Below are 20,442 nucleotides of genomic sequence, written 5' to 3'. Positions count from 1 at the left end.
AGAATTAATTTTTTCACTTACACTTTTATGGCTAACACTCTTCTGTGCTCTGTATTTCCTAATAGTATTTTATGACTGTTTTTGTTATTACAAAAGTGTATTCTCTTAGAAAATATATAAAATATTGGTCAAATGGGAAAAAACTGTATCGCTTTTAACTTCCCCACAATGTGATAATTATTAGTAGTAATATTTTTCCTATGACCTTCATGTTACAAATGCATGTGTATATTCATCTATGGACATTCCTGTATGCATATGCATACACATGTAGGCATCTACATGCAATGAAATTAAGCTGGATTTTTCCTTTCCTTTTTTGTTAATGTTTTATTATGATAACAGTTATTTTATTATTTATCATTTACAAATACAATTTTGGGGTGCCTTGGTGGCTCAGTCAGTTAAGCATTTTACTCTTATTTTCAGTGTACGTCATGATCTCAGGGTCATGAGATTAAGCCCTGCTTTGGGCTCCCCATCTTGCTGCTCTTACCCCTGTCCATGTGTGTGCCAGTGCGTGTTCTCTTTCTCCAAAATAAATTTGAAAGTCTTTTTTTTTTTTTAAGATTTTATTTATTTATTTGTCAGAGAGAGAGGGAGAGAGAGCAAGCACAGGCAGACAGAATGGCAGGCAGAGGCAGAGGGAGAAGCAGGCTCCCCGATGAGCAAGGAGCCCGATGTGGGACTCAATCCCAGGACGCTGGGATCATGACCTGAGCCGAAGGCAGCTGCTCAACCAACTGAGCCACCCAGGTGTCCCTAAATTTGAAAGTCTTAAAAAGGAAAGAAATAAAAATTAAAATACAAGTTTAAATGGCAGAATGCTATTTCATTGTAAAGTTTTATTTAACCACCCGATACCAGATATTTAATTTTTTTTTCAATTTTTTACACTATTGAATAGCACCGTGATGAAGACTTTGTTATATATTTGTGGTTACTCCTGGAAAAAATATTAATAGTAAGATGCTATGTTAAATAATATGTATAAATGCTGTGGCCTGCATATTGTGTCCCCCAAAATTCATATGTTGAAACCTAATGCACAATGCAACAGTATTAGGAAGGCCTATTTTTGTCCCCCAGAATTCATATGTGGAAACCTAATGCCCAATGCAATGGTATTAGGAAGTAGTGCCTTTGGAAGGTGATTAGATCATGAGGGCAGAGTCTTCATGGGTAGGATTAGTGACCTTATAAAAGAGACCAAGAAAAATTTCCTTTGCTCCTTCTACCATGTGAGGTTACTTCAAGAAGATTGCCAGCCATGAATCAATCAGGAAGCAGGCTCTCACCAGACATATGATCTGACTGCATTAACACCCAGATTTTAGATTTCCAGCCTCCAGAACTGTGAGACATTAATTTCTGTTGTTCATAAGCTACCTATTATTATTTTGTTAGAGAAACCTGAAGAGACACTAACAACATTGGATAATTACATTTGACAATTGTTATAATTTCAAGAGTAATCCTAAGACAATAAATACTATAGAAATTCCAAACAAGAGAAGAAAAATAGAATAACAATCAACCATAAGTATTAAAAATTAAGAGAAAAACAAACTAGAACAGATATGCTAACACAAAAAAAATAAATAGGCAGATCTAAGTTTAAGTATATTAGAGAGTATGCTGAGTGAAGTAAGTCAAGCAGAGAGAGTCAATTATCATATGGTTTCACTTATTTGTGGAGCATAACAAATATCATGGAGGACATGGGGAGTTAGGAGGAGGGAGTTGGGGGAAATTGGAAGGGGAGTTGAACAATGAGAGACTATGGACTCTGAAAAACAATCTGAAGGGTTTGAAGAGGTGGGGGCGTGGGAGGTTGGGGGAACCAGGTGGTGGGTATTAGAGAGGGCATGGATTGCATGGAGCACTGGGTGTGGTACAAAAACAATGAATACTGTTATGCTGAAAATAAATTTAAAAAATGATTAAAAAAAGATTAAAAAATAAATAAATAAAAATTAAAATAAAAAAAAGAAAATTCATTGAATGCAAAAGCTTAAATTCTTCAGTTAAATGACAAGATAAACAGCTTGGAAATAAAACAAAACTCATATGCTATTTATGTTTTAAAACAGAATGGCTGAAAGTAAAGGACAGAACAAATATATCATACAAACATTAATAAAATAATACTAGTACAGATATATTAACAGCAAACCAGAATAAAGCAAAATAAGAAACAACAAATCTACCAGAGATAAAAAGAATTATTTTCTAATGAAAAAAGTCAATTGCCAAGTAGCTATACCATTTTAACTTTGTATGCCACTTAATAACATTGCATAAAATATGAAAAGAAAAAGAATATATTATCCCCCTCAGTAACAGAAGAGGAAACAGCAACAGAATTAGCAAGGACATTGATCAACATAGTTTAAAAAACTTCTCTAATGAAAGTCATATATTGTTGTATTAAACATTTATAGATAGACATTCTATCAATATACACAGAGTATTTGGAACTATTGATAACATCCTGGCTGTAAAGCAAGTCTCCATCAATTCTAATGAATGGGTTTCATTATAAAATATATTCTCTGATCACAATTCAATTATGTCAGAAAAATAGATAACTAAAAAATCACAATATATTTCAGATTTGAAAAATAAACATTTTAATTATACTTAAAAATCATCTTGCTTTTCTCACCTTGAGTAAAACTTTTTTTTCCCCTCCTTGGTGTAGAGTTCTATGCATTTTAACACGACTGGATTCGTGTCAGCACCATCATAATCAGTTACATAACAGTTGACTCACCCCCTAAAAATCCCTCTGGAACTATCATATATTTAAGGTATCATATATTTAAGATAAATATCATATATTTAAGGTAAGATCATCACACTTTTCATAGTCCCTAGCAATCACCGATTGCTTCTGTATCTCAATAGATATGACTTTTCAATCATTCAATAATAATAGAATCACACCTTTTGACACTGACTTCTTTTATTCAGTGTTAACAATTTGAGATACATTCCAAGTCTTGCATACTTCGAAAGCTTTCTCCTTTTTCTTGTTGAATAGTGTTCCACTGCATGGATAAACAAACCACAATTCATCCATTCCTTGAAGGACATTTGGGTTGCTGATATTTTTTGTCAGTTATCAATAAAGCCACTATGCATACTTGTGTTCAAGTTAATGCATAAACGTACGTTTTCATTTCTCTAGTATAGACACTCAGGCATGAGATTGCTGGAGGCTCAGTTGATTAAGCCTCCATGTCTTGATTTTGGCTCAGGTCATGATCTTAGGGTCCTGAGATTGAGTGTGTGAGACTCTGCCCTGGACATGGAGCCTGCTTGAGATTCTCTCTCTCCATTTCTCTCTGCTCCTCCCTCTGCTTACATGTGCCTGAGCACACGCGCACATGCTCTCTCTCACCAAAAAAAAAAAAAGAAAAGAAAAGGGGGGGGGGGGAATGGGATTGTTGGGTCACAAGTAAGTTTATGTTTACCATTCTACCAAACCTTTTACAAAAGGGCTATGCCCTTGTGTATTCCCACCAGCAATGTTGTGGAAGTTGCAGTTGCTGTGCATACTGTCACATTGTGAACATTTAAACACATACATAGAAACACACACAAACACACACACACATACATACATACATACAAATTTAAGCCATCTAATAGTTGTGTAGTAGCATCTCAGCATGGTTTCATTTTGCATTTCCTTAGTGGCTATCAATGTTGACTATCCTTTTTGTTAATCCTTATCTCTTTGGTGAAGTAGGTATTCATGTCTTTTGCTAATTTTTTTTAAGGTTTTATTTATTTATTTGACAGACAGAGATCACAAGTAGGCAGAGAGGCAGGAAACAGGTTCCCTTCTGAGCAGAAAGCCCCATGCGGGGCTCGATCCCAGGACCCCGGGATCATGACCTGAGCCGAAGGCAGAGGCTTTAACCCACTGAGCCACCCAGGTGCCCCTCTTGCTAATTTTTAAACTGGAATGTGTTTTCTTATTTTTGAGTTTTGAGCTTCCTTTATTCCTCTGTACACCAGTTATTTGTGGGCATGTGATATAAAAATATTTTCTTCCATTCTGCGGCTAAACATTTCAATCTCTCAGCAATGTCTTTTATGGAAGTTTTGGGTTTTTATTTTATTTTATTTTTTGTTATTATGTCTAAACCTAATATACAGATTTTTTCCGTTATCTTTTCTAAAAGTTTTAGATATTTTACATTTATATATGATTCATTTTGAGCAATTTCAGTATAAGATATTAAATTTAGAACAAGGTTCATTTCTTTTGCCTATGAATCTCTAGTTGTATCAACACAATTTGTGGAAAAGTCTAATCTTTATTCTTTCAATTCCACTTGCACCTTTGTCAAAAATCAATTGGTCATATTTATTTGGATCTATTTCTGGAATCTCACTTCTGTTCTTCTTATTTATATGTCTATCCTTTCACCAATACCATACTAACTTAATTACTATAGTTTTATAGTAATTCTTAAAATTGCCAGTGTAACTCCTCCAACTATCTTCTTTTTTTAATTAAGATTTATTTATTGGGCGCCTGGGTGGCTCAGTGGGTTAAGCCGCTGCCTTCGGCTCAGGTCATGATCTCAGGGTCCTGGGATCGAGTCCCACATCGGGCTCTCTGCTCAGCAAGAAGCCTGCTTCCCTCTCTCTCTCTGCCTGCCTCTCCGTCTACTTGTGATCTCTCTCTGTCAAATAAATAAATAAAATCTTAAAAAAAAAAAAAAAAAGATTTATTTATTTATTTATTTATTTATTCGACTGAGAGAAACACAGCCAGAGAGGGAACACAAGCGGGGAGAGTGGGAGAGGGAGAAGGAGTCCTCCCGCTGAGCAGGAAACCCTATGTGGGGCTTGATCCCAGGACCCTGGGACAATGACCTGACCCTAAGTCAAATGCCCAATGACTGAGCCACCCAGGTGCCCCCCTCCAACTTTATTCTTGTCTTTCATAATTCTTTTAGTCATTCTAGTTCCTTTATTTTTCTTTATAAATTTTAGAACTGGTTGGTTTATATCTGGGGGAAAAAAATCCTGTTTGGATTTTGATAGGAACTGCATTCAATCTACAGAATAATTGGGAGAGAATTTGCATCTTTAATGAGTTACTGATTAATGAACATGATAAGGCTCATTTATTTCTTTTATCACTTTTTTTTAGTTTTCAGCATATAGAACTTATGCATGTTTTTATTTATTTATATATATACATATATGTGTGTTTTTTAAAATTCAGTTTCTTTAAAAGATTTATTTATTTTAGAGATAGAGAGAGAGTAGGGTAGGTGAGGGGCAGAGGGAGAGGGACGAGCAGACTGCATGCTGAGTACAGAGCCTTATGCAGGGCTCGATCCAATGACCCCCAAGATCATGACCAAGTGGGAGCCTAGATTTTTACCATTATCCCACTCTAATATGATTCTTCTCCTCCCTTCAAGACAATTACAAAGGACCCAGTGGAAAGGCAAAACTTTCAGCCCAGCCTGAAGGTGAGAAACCCTCCTCTGCTCCAAACCCACACACACAAGGGTGTCAGTGGAGATCATGTGGAAACAATAATAAGGCACCCTTCCTAGCCAGGGTAATGCAACCAGAGGCCTCAAGAGGATCCTGAACTTCCACCTCTGCATCCTTTCCCCCAAGAGCCTGAAAGGAGATTAAGTGAGGAACCTGGATATCTTTTCCACCTTTCCCTTAACTGTACTATCAGGAGGTGTCTGCTAAAGAAAAGACTGAAACAGAAGGCAGAGTCTCAGATCACAATACCCAAACCCTTTAGGATACAGTCTCCTGACATATTAGTGGGTAAATAAACTGTAGTTCATCCATACCAGGGGATATAATCAGCAATACAAAGGAATGGACTATTGATACATGCAGCAACCTGGATGGATCTCAAAGCATTATGCTGACTAAAGCCCACATATCGTAAGATTCCCTATTTGTAACACTACCAAAGACACAATTGTAGAGATTGAAAACAGATCAGTAGTTGTGGGGCATGAGTGGTGGGTTAGCCTATAAAGGAGTGGCAGCAGGAAGATCTTTGCTGTGAAGGACTATTCTGTAGTTTGATTGCAGTGATGGTTAAACCAATCTACATACGGGATCAAAAAAGGGCACAGGACTAATCAAGCATATTGTATCAATATCAGTTTCCTGGTTTTCATAGGTTACTTAAGTTACATTAGATATAAAAACTAAGAAAATTTGGGTGACAATTATGCCTCTTTGCTATCTTTGCCACTTCCTGTAAATTTATAGTTATTTCAAAATTAAAAGGTTTAAAAACCAAACAAACAAGCACAAAACTCAGTGTATCTAGAAATAAATGTTGATGGGAAGTAGAAAATATCTTGAAGTCAAAGATAATAGAAACTACTCAAAATTGTTTGAGCAGTTAAAGCAATACATAGAGAAACCTACAGCCTAAAATGCATACTAAAGAGAAGAATGGTTAAAAATTGATTAGCAGAGAATTTGTCTCAGGACCTTAGAAAAAGTTGAGCAAAGAGATCCACAAGAGAGTTGAGAAAAGAAACAAATATAGAGTAAGAAAAGGATAAACTGTATATGGTCACGTGTGTGACCAGCAATCTATTTGACCAAAACTTATACAGATGATTATGATACATGCTAGACTTTGAGAACTACGGACTAGACCCGTGAAGTCTCATGTGCATGAAGATGCATGAACAAGAAAGTTTATGGCAGCATTGTTTGTCATCTTGAACTGGAAACCAGTAGATGCCAGTCGACAGTAAGTTGTGGTGTACTATAAAATGGTAGACTGTAAAACAATAAAAATGAACAAATGGCAGGTACATACAACAATATGATTGAATTTAACATATTATACAATGTATAGAGGAAAACCAAATAATGGATTCAGCTTATTCCTTTTTATGTAAAAGTTCCAAAAGAGGAAAAACTAGGCTATATTGTTTAAAGATGCACAAGTAGGTGATAGAAGGAAAACAAACAAACAAAACTCATAACACACACAAACACACACACACAAAACCAAACCAAGGACATGAGGTTCTTTTTTCAACCTTTTCTATCTGTTATTTTTAACAATAAAAATGTCTAGAAAGTAAAGCTAAGAGTATGGAGGGTAGATAAGGAAATTATAATGCTTATTCAAGAGCCATTCTGAAGTCTTACCTTGTTCTTTTGTTTGAAATGTGTTCCTGCTTCTTCAATTTACTTGGCTCTGTTGGTTTCCATGCATTAGATGAAATCACCACTTCTCCCAGTCCTGAAGGAATGGCCTTCAGATGAAACTTGTTCTTCAACCCTTCCCCAGCTCTTGGTTGTCTCACACTTCTGTGATTGTCCAAGCCATCTATTATATTGTTTTCATAGCTCCCAGCAGTTGAAAGCATGGCAAGACCTGTTAGTGCCACAAAAGGGAGGATGTCCAGCACCCAGACTCAGGCTGTTTGGAAGCCAGACCCTCAGACAACGGTTTCTAAAGTATGCAAATCTGGGACATCTGGGTGGCTCCCTCCTTCATTGGCTGCCTACCACTCGGGTCATTATCCTGGGATCCTGGGCTAGAGTCCCACATCTCGCTTCTTGCTCAGGGGGGATGGCTGATTCTCCCTCTACCTGCTGCCCTCCTGCTTATGCCCTCTCTCCTTTCTGTCCCTGACAAATAAATCTCTAAAAAAAAAAAAAAAAAAAAAAAGGTATGCAAATCTATGCAACCCGGTGGGACCACCAGCATCAGTCTTCCTAGCCTGCAGAGCCAGGTGCTCTCGACGTGTTTTCTGGATGGCGGTGGCATTTTGGTTTGGTGGTGGTCTTCTGGAGGGCTCAGACAAGTGGATACGCTCTCTTCAGGAGATACAGCAGGACGCATGAACGGCTGTTCCACATTGCTTGAGAGCAGCTCCTCAAACTGAGCTGTGTGTGCTGAGCAAGAAGCCGTCCCTCAGGCCGAAGCTCCAGGGCAGCCAATCAGGCCCTTTTACAGAGACACAGGTGTGGTTTAGTCCGTGCATTCGGCAGCAGCCTGAGGGTGGTTAAATTGCCAAGAGCTGTCTTGGTGATTGTCATAATCCCATGGGACCCAAGCCCCTCCCAGGCAACCAGAACCAGAGGAGGAAGGAGGTTCCCTCGCAGCAGCCATAAAAATCCGGGCGCCAAACGCATGCAGAAAGTCTCTTCCGGGAACGATGGGGGCTCCAGGGCACAGCCCAGTGAGAGCAGGAAGATGGCTATGGCGACGCCGAGGCGGGAAAGCAAAGATGCCACCTGCCCCAGAAAAGAGAGAGAGAGAGAGAGAGAGAGAAAGGTCTTAAAAAAAAAAATGGCACTCACCACCTAGATCAAGGCAGAGGAGGAGAGCAAAACTGGAAAATTGGACCTCACCAGCTTCCTTCCCTGGAGTACTCCTGCAGGCTTCGGCCTTTGTGCTGGATTAGGTGACCCTGCAGACCAATGCTTTCCTGTAAGCAAAGGAGCCTCTTTTACAGGAAGTCTGGGTGGGTAAGTCTGACTGAGAGGTTTTTTTTTTTTTTTTTTTTTTAAGATTTATTTGTTGGAGGGAGAGAGAGCAAGAATGGGAGGGGCAGAGGGAGAGGAAGAGAATCTCAAGCACACTGGTCCTAAGCTGCAGCCAAAGCGAGCTCCATCCAGACCTGAGCCAAAACTAAAGAGTCTCCCGTTCAACCCACTCCATCACCAGGCGTCTCTGGGCAGAGCTCTTTAAGACCCATTTCTTAGATCACTGCAGTCTTTTGTTCTCTTAGACACAAGCCCCACTGGTTTTCAAAGCTAGATGTTTGGGGATTTGCCTCTCAGGTGCAGGCTTTAAAAGCTGGGGTGCCCAGTGTGGGGTTCAAACCCTTTGCTACTCCAGGAAGTTTGGGTGTTGAGCTCCCTCCTGATTGCAGGTGGCTGCCTGTGCCGGGATTTAGGGGATTGTGACCCAGCCTCTCCCACCCTGTTTGATGTGGTTTTCTTCTCATTAACCTGGTGTGTTGATATTACTCAGACAGACTTTAGGCTTTCTTTTCTTTCCTTTTTTTTTTTTTTTTTTTTTTTTTTTTTTTACTTTCCCTTTAAACCCACCTCCCCCGAAATTGTTTCATATATAGACTCAGTGTATGAGGAAGGAGATGAGTTCAGGATCTTTCAAAGTCACCATCTTGAACCTTAGGATTCACAGACCATACCCCTGAAGCAAATAATACACTATATGTTAATTAAAAAATAATAACATTAAAAAGGGAACTCTAAAAGGAGAGAATAAAACAAATTGAGGGAAAAAATAAGCAGTAGAGAATACCATAGTACACTAGAATTAAAGAAAAATTGTAGTCAAACTGAAACTAGTCTCTAAGGGCTAAACAGAGTAAAAAAATCTGCTTCTCCCTCTCTCACTGACTCCCCCAACTTGTGCTCTCTCTCTCTCTCTCTCAAATGAATAAATCAAAAATTTAAAATAAAATAAGATGGAGTCAAGTTCAGTCGCTAATCTAACCTTGTAAAATAACTTCAACGTAAAGTTGAGGAAAGTGGAGGCCATCCATGGTAGATAGATGGTTTGCTCTGCTAGACGCAGGAAATTAAAACAGAATCAATATAAAAATGTTAGTTCTGCAAAGTCCTGGAGTCAGAGCCTTTCTACTGGATCATGATGGATATTTGGTTAAATTACTACTATATATACATATGCATATACATATATACACACACACATATATATATTTAGATGATTTATGCTGTTTATAAAGTTAAAAAAAGTTTAAAAGTTAAGGAACCCTATGAATTAAAATTAAAAGTTAAAAATAATCTATAAATAAAAAATTAAATATTAGGAAAGCATATATGTTTTTATACAAGTATAAAAACCCTATTCTTTGTAGGTTTTTCAGAGAATGCAACTGATTTCTCCCTCTGCTCTGGCTCCTAAGGCATACAATTCTATATAAAGAACTATGTAAATTATGAAAAAACCTAATTTGTCTATTTTACCAGTTCTCGAACATAAGACCCTTCCGCTGGCCCTTTCTGTGGTTCATTGCTCCATCTTGTGGTTGATAGTGATTACAGTTAGCATTTACTGGTCACTTAAACTTCCAATCCAGACACAGTGTAAAGTGCTTCAAAAGATTTATAAACCATTTCGCAGATGAAGAGACTAGGTCACTACTTATTTAAGAACATTGTGCAAAAATAAGTCAAGCAGAGAGAGTCAATTATCATATGGTTTCACTTATTTGTGGAGCATAACAAATAGCATGGAGGACAAGGGGAGATGGAGAGGAGAAGGGAGTTGAGGGAAATTGGAAGGGGAGGTGAACCATGAGATACTATGGACTCTGAAAAACGATCTGAGAATTTTGAAGGGGTGGGGGGTGGGAGGTTGGGGGCACCAGGTGGTGGGTATTGTAGAGGGCACGGATTGCATGGAGCACTGGGTGTGGTGCAAAAATAATGAATACTGTTATGCTGAAAAAAATTAAAAAATTAAAAAAAAAAAGAACATTGTGCAAGAGCACACAGATATTAATGGACACGTTCAGATTCAGAGGTTTTGTTGTGAACCATGAAGCTACATTCATCCCCCTTTGGAGTATCAGTGGTGTGCTTTTAAATGTTTAGCAGCAGCTGCCTTTGGGATTGGGGGGACAAAACACCTTGCATTGCAGCTTTAGTTGATTTCTGTGCTGTAAGTATCTCCACCATGGTCGATTTTAAGGCACCAACTAAAAGCAGTGAAAGAGGTGTTGCAAAGAAATGTTCAGTGGCACATGTATAGAGTGTTTCCCCGGAGCTGGTATAAACCACCTCAAACACTTCGATAATAGTAAAATGTAGCAAAATAATTAGGATTTTATGAATTTTTAGTTTCTATCACCTTTGTTTTTAATATTTTATTCAATTATAAGCTTCAATTTACTTTTTAATAATGGCTATATTTAATAACCAGCTGTCCAAATTTCTGAGAATTTAACAGTTGTCTCATGTAAGCTAAATTGGCTCCAGTGGGCTAAAGGAGTTAATCATGACTGTTTTTGCTCTACCTGTAGTTTTGAGGTGTAAAAATACTCCCAAATTGCCTTTGTTTTTCCAAATACACAGTCCATTGCTTAATTTTTTTTTTAAATTTTGCAAGGTGGGGATTGCTGTTTAGCTTTCTTTCTTTCAATTTCTTGTTTTGAGGTATGCTGGGTTACTTTGCTACTCCTTAAAACAAGAACCATTGTAGTACAATACACAGTATAGTAAATTAATGATATGTGTTGTGTATGATCGCATATACATATGTACATACATTTACATGGAAAGGGCATCTCTGATCTACATATGTGTGGTCATATTGAGACACAGAAAGCAATAAATTTGGGATAATAGGTTAAAATAAAAAAATAATAGTTCAAAGAGTATTCTTAGAAAGTACTTGAAGGCTTTGCATTTATGATACTGTATGAGTCAGAATTAACTAAAGGGTGAAATCTGATTTAATCAAATTTAAATCTGACTCCTCATCCATGGAAAGTTTAGCAGTGACGGTAGACAACATATGGTCTCTAGTTGAAGCCTCTACTAAGAACATTTCTCTTTCAGACACAGAATTCAAGACAAGGTCATTGATTGTGTTCCATAAACATCCTTTTCCATTATGTATGGCTTCTGCATTTTTGTCTTGAGATGTTTTCCATTCACCCTAGTACTTATCATTCATCCACCTGTACTTTCTATAGAATATCTTATTTTACCATTGAACAATTCAAGATAAATGACTACTTTACTAGAAGGTACTTTACTAGAAGGTACTTTGCTAGAAGGTACTTTACTAGAAGGTAAATAAGACTCTTGGAATTTTTCATATTGAAGAAAGTATTATTTGGTTCAAAACTATTAAAGGTACATGACATTGTAATGCAAGGAAAGAGCTTTAGCTATAGCCCCAACTTTCTATTGATGTTATTGAGTTCTTAAATTATTTGATTTGATTTGATTATATATATATATATATAGAGAGAGAGAGAGAGAGATAAAATCATGTATTTCAAGGCTATCATGGAAACTGATAGAATATATATATATATATATATATATATATATATATATATAAAATCATGCATATTTTCTCAGTCTTGGTTTCAGGCTCTCAAGAGTCCCTTTCACGGAGCCTGGATTTTTAAGTTTGGTGAATTCCAGCTGATCCGTTCCTTTATATAAATCACACTTTGTCAAGTCTAAAATCTCTTTGCTTAGCCCCAGAGTCCACATATTTTTATTAGAATTTTTCCTTTAAAGTTGTATAGTTTTACCTTTCACCTTTATGTATGTGATCTATTTGGAGTTCATGTTTGTACAAGTTGTGGGTAGGATGAGTGCTTTTTCAGAAACCCTGGATCTAGACTTCAAGTTATATTAGAAAGCTGTAGTAACTAAAACAGTCTGGTCCTGGCACAAAAACAGACACATAGACCAATAGAACAGAAAAGAAAACCCAGAAATACACCTACAACTACATGTTCTGTTAATCTTTGACAGAGGAGAAAAGAACGCCCGAGAAGAAAAAGACAGTCTCCTCAACAAATGGTATTGGGAGAACTGGACTGCTACAGGCAGAAGAATGAAACTGGACCACTTCCATACACCATACACAAAAGTAAACTCAAAATGGTTTAAAGACCAAAATGTGAGACCTGAGACCATAAAAATCCTGTATGAGAGCACAGGCAGTAACTTCTTTGACATCAGCCATAGGAACTTCTTTCTAGATATGTCTCCTGAAGCAGGAGAAACAAAAACAAAAATAGAATATTGGGACATCATCAGAATGAAAAGCTTCTGCATGGGGAAGGAATCATCAAAACTAAAAGGCAACCTACTGAATGCGAGAAGATATTTGTAAATGACAAATCTGATAAAGGGTTAGCATTCAAACTTTATAAAGAACTGATACAAGTCAACACCCAAAAAACCAAATAATCCAATTAAAAAATGGGCAGAAGACATGAACAGACATTTCTCCAAGAGAAGACATCCAGATGGACAGCAGACACATGAAAAGATGCTCACTGTCACTCATTATCAAGGAAATGCAAAGCAAAACAATGAGATACCACCTCACATGCATCAGAATGGCTGAAATCAGCAACACAAGAAACAAGTGTTGGTGAGGATGGGGAGAAAGGGGAGCCCTCCTGAACTGTTGGGGGGGATGAAAATTGGTGCAGCCACTCTGGAAAACAATATGCAGTTTCCTCAAAAGTATTAAAATAGAGCTACTCTCTGATCTAGGAATCACACTACTTGGATATTTACCCAAACAATACAAAAACACTAATCCAAAGTGACACACGCACCCCTGTGATTACTGCAGTATTCTTTAAAATTTACAGTGCCAAATGATGAATGCAACCCAAGTGTCCATCGAGAGAGGAATGGATCAGAAGATGGGGCATATATATACAACGGAATATTATTCAGCCACAAACATGAAATCTTGCCATTCACAATGGCATGGCTACAACTAGAGAATATAATGCTAAGTGAAATAAGTCAGAGAAAGACAAATACCATATGATTTACTCATGTAGAATTTAGGAAACAGATCAAATGAGCCAAGGGGTGGGGGAGGAGAGAGAGAGACAAACCAAGAAACAGAGTCTTAGCTATAGAGAACAAACTGATGGTGAGCAGAGCAGGGGTAGGTAGGGGGGGATGGTTGAAATAGGTGATGGGACCAAGAAGGACACGTGTCCTGAAGAGCATTGGGTGATGTAAGGAATTACTGAATCACATATTTTATACCTGAAACTTAACTGTACTGGAATTAAAAGAAAGTATAAAAAATAAAAATAAATGATACTGCATAAAGCTCCCTAGATCTTTTCACCATATGAGATTATAAGGAAAGTCTGTGGCTCAGAAGAGGGCCTTCACCCAACGATGCCAGTGCCCTGACCTTGGACTTCTAGCCTCCAGAAATGGGAGAAATGAATTTCTGTTGTTTTAAAGTCACCCAGTCTCTAGTCACTTGTCACAGCTGACTGAGTTGGACTGCTCATAAACCAGAACACACACGGATAGTACTGCACTGTATGGATACACCAGAGATTCATCTGGCTCCTCTGAATGGCTATTATTTTTTTCCCAACTTTTTGTTCCTGTAACAAGGAATGCTGAAATCAATATTCTTAGTACATCCATATATGCCAGAATGCTCCCCACACCCATTTACTGTCTACTGACTTTCCTTGTGGTTTATGCAAAGGTAAACTGTATTTAGTCATTAGGTGGTCAAGTTCATCAATCATTTTTCCTTTATGGATTCTGGACTTACTTTTTATTCTTAAGACCTTGTCCACTCCAACGTCATACACTGAAATGGATCCATCCACGTTTTCGACCAGTACTTTCATGGTTTCAGTTTCACAGGGCAGGCCTTCCGGAACCCCGTGGAATCTTCTCTGTCCACCCTGGAGATCGAGGAGCACTCCTGTTGCTCTGGGAAGCTGGGGTAGGGCACGGCGGCTGCTGGCATCTCCAGGAAACTTAGACATTTTCTGCTGGCACAGGAGTCGCCAAGAGCCGGCCCCTTCTCCTTGGCTGTCCCGGGGAGGCAAAGGCAGTTTCAGGAGACCTCTTGGATAAAAAAGTCAAAGCCCTCCTGCAGTTGGAGTCGCGCCGTGCCAGGCACTGCCCATCCCACTGACCCTGTACTCCAAGTGGGGCTATCCCGGTCCACGAACAGTGCCCTCTGCCCTCCTCGCGCTGAGAAGCGGGATACCAGCCACCTGAGGGGTCCAACCTGCTGCCGCTGCCTGCGCGCCCTGGTGCACCTGCGACCCCGGAGCAGCGCACACACTTTTGAGCCTGTTCCTGGCGTCGCCCTGATAGTGTTCCTCTGGAGTAAGGGATGGGATTTGGCTGCAGTCCGCGAAGCAGAGTTCCAGGAGGCTGGCAGCGCTAGCAGGATCTCCTGGCAGGGCCGCAGTGTCTGCAGGTCTCCGATCCGCTGAGGATTGTACCAGTAGGTTTGCTGGGGAAGAGACGGGCCTCGCATTTCTCGGGTGGGTTGTGGGGCCACGCAGACAAGTTGACCAGCACAGACCGATGTTGCCCGTCTGCCCGCGGGAACCGACTGGACAGCTGTGGGCTTACAGGAGGGGGTATCCCGTACCCAGAGATGGGGACCCGGCAGTGCGGAAAGGGCGCCATGGGTTCTCCGTGGTTCCATGTATATGGCTGCGGTCCCATGTATCCACCAAGGCTGACTCCCACTTCCTTCCCTACGTCGCCAGGTCTCAGCTGGGGCAGGGACAGGTTTGGGGACTAGTGGGAACAACCAAGAAAGGCGATAAGACGGGGCAACTCGCGCACGGTCCCCTAACCAGGGAGACCCGGGCAATGGGACCACGAGCAAGGGGGCGGCGGGCCAAGTTTTGGGGCACCCGCCGAGCGTGAGGAAAGAGCAGGTTGGTAGAGGTCTTGACACCTTCTGGAGTCCAGGTTGACCAGCAGGACCTCAGGATTGCTTTTTGGATCAATTTGAGGTTTCAGATATGAGAGCCCCCCCCCCTCCATTGATTGGAAAATCAGACTTAAAAACTGGCACCAAGATGCCATGGGAATAAACGGACTTGGTCGCTGGTGCCAAAATGAGGGCTGGAACACTTTTGTGTCTCGGAGGGTAGACCAGATGGACAGACTGGAACCCCAAATGAACAGGTTAATCTGTGGTGTTTGTCCGATGGAATAGGAATACGTGTCCTGAGATTCACAGCAATGATACTTTTTATAGAAACATAAAGTATTATAAGGACACCAGTGCTAAAATTTTTTTACATACATATGAATTATAAATTTAACTATAAATTTGAGCTACTATAAATAGTAAATAATTCTATTTTTGTCATTGCTTTAACCATTATTGTAATAATATGGATAATTTTATTATTTATTTTTTCTTTTAAAATTTAAATTCAATTATTTAACTAGTGTATTATTAGTTTCAGAGGTAAAGTTCAGTGATTCATCCATTTTATATAATACCCAGTGTTCATTGCATCACATGCCTCCTTAATGCCCATCACCCAGTTACCCCATCCTATCCTCCTCCCCTCCAGCAGCTCTCAGTTTGCTTCCTCCAATTAAGTCTCTTAAGGGTTGTCTCCCTCTGATTTCATCTTGTTTCCTTCTCTTCCCCTATGCTCCTCTGTTTTGTTTCTTAAATTCCACATATCAGAGAGATCATATGGTAATTGTCTTTCACTGATTGACTTATTTTGCTTAGCAAAATCCCTCTAGTTCCATCCACATCATTGCAAATGACAAGATTTCATTTTTTAAAAAATATCTGAATAGTCCAGTGTGTGTGTGTGTGTGTGTGTGTGTGTGTGTGTGTGTGTGTATCCCACATCTTTATCCATTCAACTGTCATTGGACATCTGGTCTCTTTCCATAGTTTGGCTACTGTGGACATTGATGCTATAAACATTATGAACATTGGGGTTCAGGTGCCCCTTTGGATCACTACATTTGTATCTTTGGGGTAAATACCCAGTAGTGCAATTGCTGGGTGGTAGGAGAGCTCTATTTTCAACTTTTTGAGGAACCTCCATATGGTTTTCCAGAGTGGCTGCTCCAGCTTGCATTCCCACTGACAGTGGAGGAGGATTCCCCTTTCTCCCCACCCTCTCCAACATCTGTCATTTCCTGACTGGTTAATTGTAGCCCTTCTTCCTGGTGTGAGGTGGTCTGCTCATTGTGGTTTTGATTTGTATTTCCCTGATCCTGAGTGATGTATAGCATTTTTTTTTTCATATGTCTGTTGGCCATCTGGATGTCATATTTGGCGAGATGTTTGTTGGTGTCTTCTGCCCATTTTTTGATTGGATTATTCTTTGGGTGTTGAGTTTGATATGTTCTTTATGAATTTTGGATACTAGCCCTTTATCTGATTTTCATTTGCGCACATCTTCTCCCATTCTGTCCCATTCTGTCCCATTGTCTTTTGGTTTTGTCAGTGGTTTCCTTTGTTGTGCAAAAGCTTTTTTATCTGGATGAAGTCCCAATAGTTCAGGTTTGCCTTTCCTTCCCTGCCTTTGGAGACATGTCTAGCAAGAAGTTGCTGCCGCCGAGGTCACCAAGGTTGCTGCCTGTGTTCTGCTCCAGGATTTGGATGGATTCCTGTCTCCCATTCAGGGCTTTCATCCATTTTGAGTCTATTTTTGTGTCTGCTGAAAGGAAATGGTCCAGTTTCGTTCTTCTGCATGTGGCTGTGCAATTTTTCCAACACCATTTGTTGGAGAGACTATCTTTCTTTCCATTAGATAATCTTTCCTGCTTTGTTGAAGATTAGTTGACCTATTTATTATTATTATTTTTAATATTTTATTTATGTATTAGAGAGAGAGAACATGAGTGGTGGGAGGGAGAAGCAGACTTCCCGCTGAGCAGGGAGCCCAACTCAGGGCACAATCCAAGGACCCTGGGATTATGACCTGAGCAGAAGGCAGATGCTTAACAGACCGGGCCACCCAGGTGCCCCACTGTTATATTTTTTTAATAGTTTCTCTATCCACAAAGGGTGTCCAATGGACTGAGGACCACAAAGGAAGGATGGGTTTTTGTCCATGGATATTTCTGAATCGTACTCGTGAGACCGGCAGTGCTCACACTGGCTGAGAAGAGCCCAGGCAGGGTGCCCCTGGTGAAATTTTCAACTCTACTCTGGAGCCCAGAACTGGCCCAGCGTGGGCCTGGAGGTGCCTGGGAGAGCCCATCCTTCACCTGACAGATATCCCTGGCCCAGAGTCCAGTGGACAAATTTTCCAAGGCTCTGTCTGTGGCTGGGGTTGTATCTTTATGGCTGGTGCAGGCTGGCGAGCTCATCAAGACACATGAGCAGTTAATGGATGAATATACAGATGATTCTGGCTTTGTTTTCTTGTGAAATCCATGTCAACTTGCATTTAGCTGGTATAAACTATACTTCTTTGGCTGGTTTGAAAATTTTGTATCTATTACCTGAAAATTGCTTTTCTTTTTTTCAAACACTTAAGACTTTTAGGAAAATATACCTATGTTATGTTGTATCTTGATTTTATACAGTAATCTTCCATTAAAAATATTTGAAAATGATAGAATAGTAATTAGTGATACCTGCACTGTGCCTAAATTTCATCTAATTCCTCTAAAAAACTAATACAATGTCTTTGCTCTTAAGAGTGGAATGAGGCTTCAGATGTCATCAAAGAAACATACATGTTGTTTTTAAGTTTTTTTGGTTAATTTTACTATGACAGGTTACTCCTTTCTGTTAAAGAGATTAACTGAAGTTTTTGGTACTTGTTTTTTTCCCCAATATATAAGGCAGTATACAAAAAACAAACAAGCACCTCCCCCTCCCCCCCACACACAATAAAATAAAATCCCAAGATCTTGGAACTGATAGAGATCTTAGGGAAAGTACCAGTGACACAACACTCTGCCCACAGACCCAGGCTGAGTTCTTCATAAGGGATTGCTTTCCCTGAGCCAAGAATTCTATCCACTTTCACACGGAATATAGAAGAGACAGTTAGAACAGAAGGAGGAGGCAGGCTTTGAGTAAGCAGAGAATCCAGTGGTAAACAGAGAATCCATTCTCTCTCAGTTGTGTGTGCATGATGTGAATGCCAATGATCATTCTTCTGATTTACAGAATATTCACTTGACTAGAAAGGAGAGTCTGAGATAACTGGAGGAATATTGGAGCTATTATAGACTTGATGCCAAAATAAAATAGCAATGAGAAAAGGAAACGATAGGTTCAAGGCCTTTGGGAAACCATTGTGTTCATCAGATTTCATCTTCTCATAGCCTGACACCTGTCTTTTCCTTCTAATGAATTCATCACCTGAGAGAAGCTATCTTGCAGGACATGCGAGTCATCCAGAAAGTAAGTATGAGGATCTAGCATTTTCCACATGCAAGTGGTTCAGATTCAAAGTAGCTTTTGGTCTCTTGTACTGAGTGAGCAGATGGCTTGTCTTGATGACGTGCAAATAGTAAAAAAGATACAGTGGGTGCTGAAGAGCTGAGTTGCAGTCCTTTTCTAGCATTTCCAGATCCCTTGAGATCCTTGGTAGTATTTCCAGATATTATCAGCCTCTTCAAGTTCTTTTATGTTCAAAATGGCATTTTTTAAAGTAATCTCTATGCCCAGTGTGGGGCTTGAACTCATGACCCCCAGATCAAGAGGCACATGCTATACCCACTGAGCCAGCCAGGCACCACTCAAGATGGCATTCTAGAATACCTTTTAAATACTAAAATCTGTTGTCAACCCAACATTGTCCCTCATGCCTCTGTGCATTGATTTTTCATCACACAATTTTTTAAGTTGAGATCAAATTCTCAGGGCTTTCACTGAAGACCTTTGACAACAGAAGGGCCTTGCCAGAGTTCATGGGGCCCACACAAAGCAGATCATAGTCTGGTCATGCATGTGGTGGTCCTTTGCACAAAGTGCTCTAAAACGCTGATAATCCGTGTACAGAAACAGTTATCTGGAGATCAGATACCTGGCAGCCTAAAGCATTGGGACCCACTCACAATAAGGAAAAGGAGCATCTCTGGCTCCCAGTGAGCCAATCATTTTTATCATAAAATTTTTATTATTTAATACTTTGTTAATGTATTACTTTATTATGTTTTAATTTAGTTTATCACTTATGTTATCATAATTAGTATAAATATGTATAATTAAATACATGCTATAACCATGATATATAGATTATATAATTTCATACGTATTAATATTTATACATTGAATGATATGTAGGTGATTATAATTATTATTGATCATTATTGTAATTATTATATACAGTACTAATCATAGTTGCTATGGAATACAGTTTCTCTATCCATAGATGTTCAGTTGTCTGAAGACAGCTTAGGAGAGGGATTCCAGTCTACGGAACTTTCTAAATCTGCCAAGAAACCCAGGCAGGACTGGACCCACAAGCCCTGCAGAGGCCCTCCTGGAAAGCCAAGCCACATCTCTATAGAGATTGGCCCCAGATAGCTTTTCTTGTTCTTGCTCCCAACTTAGTACACACACACCCGAACTTGAGAACAAGAGGGGAAACAGATATGCTCTTCAGATATGGTCTATGACATAGAACAGCCCTCTTCTGTCAGCTCCCATCCTGCTCCCCCACCCAACAACCTGTCATCGGACCTTCCCCTTTCACCACCCAAAAGCTTTCCTGCTCTTCCGCCTGCCTTTGACTTGAATCTCTGCCAAATGCAGGGGGTGGAGGTGCCCCCCTGACTCACTCTCCTGTTGTCAGTAAGTAGTTCCTGTTCTGTCGTGGGTGATCGTTCTTTATCTCGGGATTTTCTCTCCCTCTCCCTCTCACTCCCCCTCTGCACCTTCCTCTGTTCACACAAGAGCTTGCACAT

General features: G+C 39.6%; 1 pseudogene; it reads right to left on the bottom strand.

The window, feature by feature from the left end:
* Positions 1 to 18,841: 18,841 nt before the first annotated feature.
* Positions 18,842 to 20,442, bottom strand: LOC125085567 (ADP-ribosylation factor-like protein 15; annotated as a pseudogene).

Source organism: Lutra lutra, chromosome 15 (genome assembly GCF_902655055.1).
Source record: "Lutra lutra chromosome 15, mLutLut1.2, whole genome shotgun sequence".
NCBI classification, from domain to species: domain Eukaryota; kingdom Metazoa; phylum Chordata; class Mammalia; order Carnivora; family Mustelidae; genus Lutra; species Lutra lutra.
This window is presented reverse-complemented; position numbering and strand designations above follow the sequence as displayed.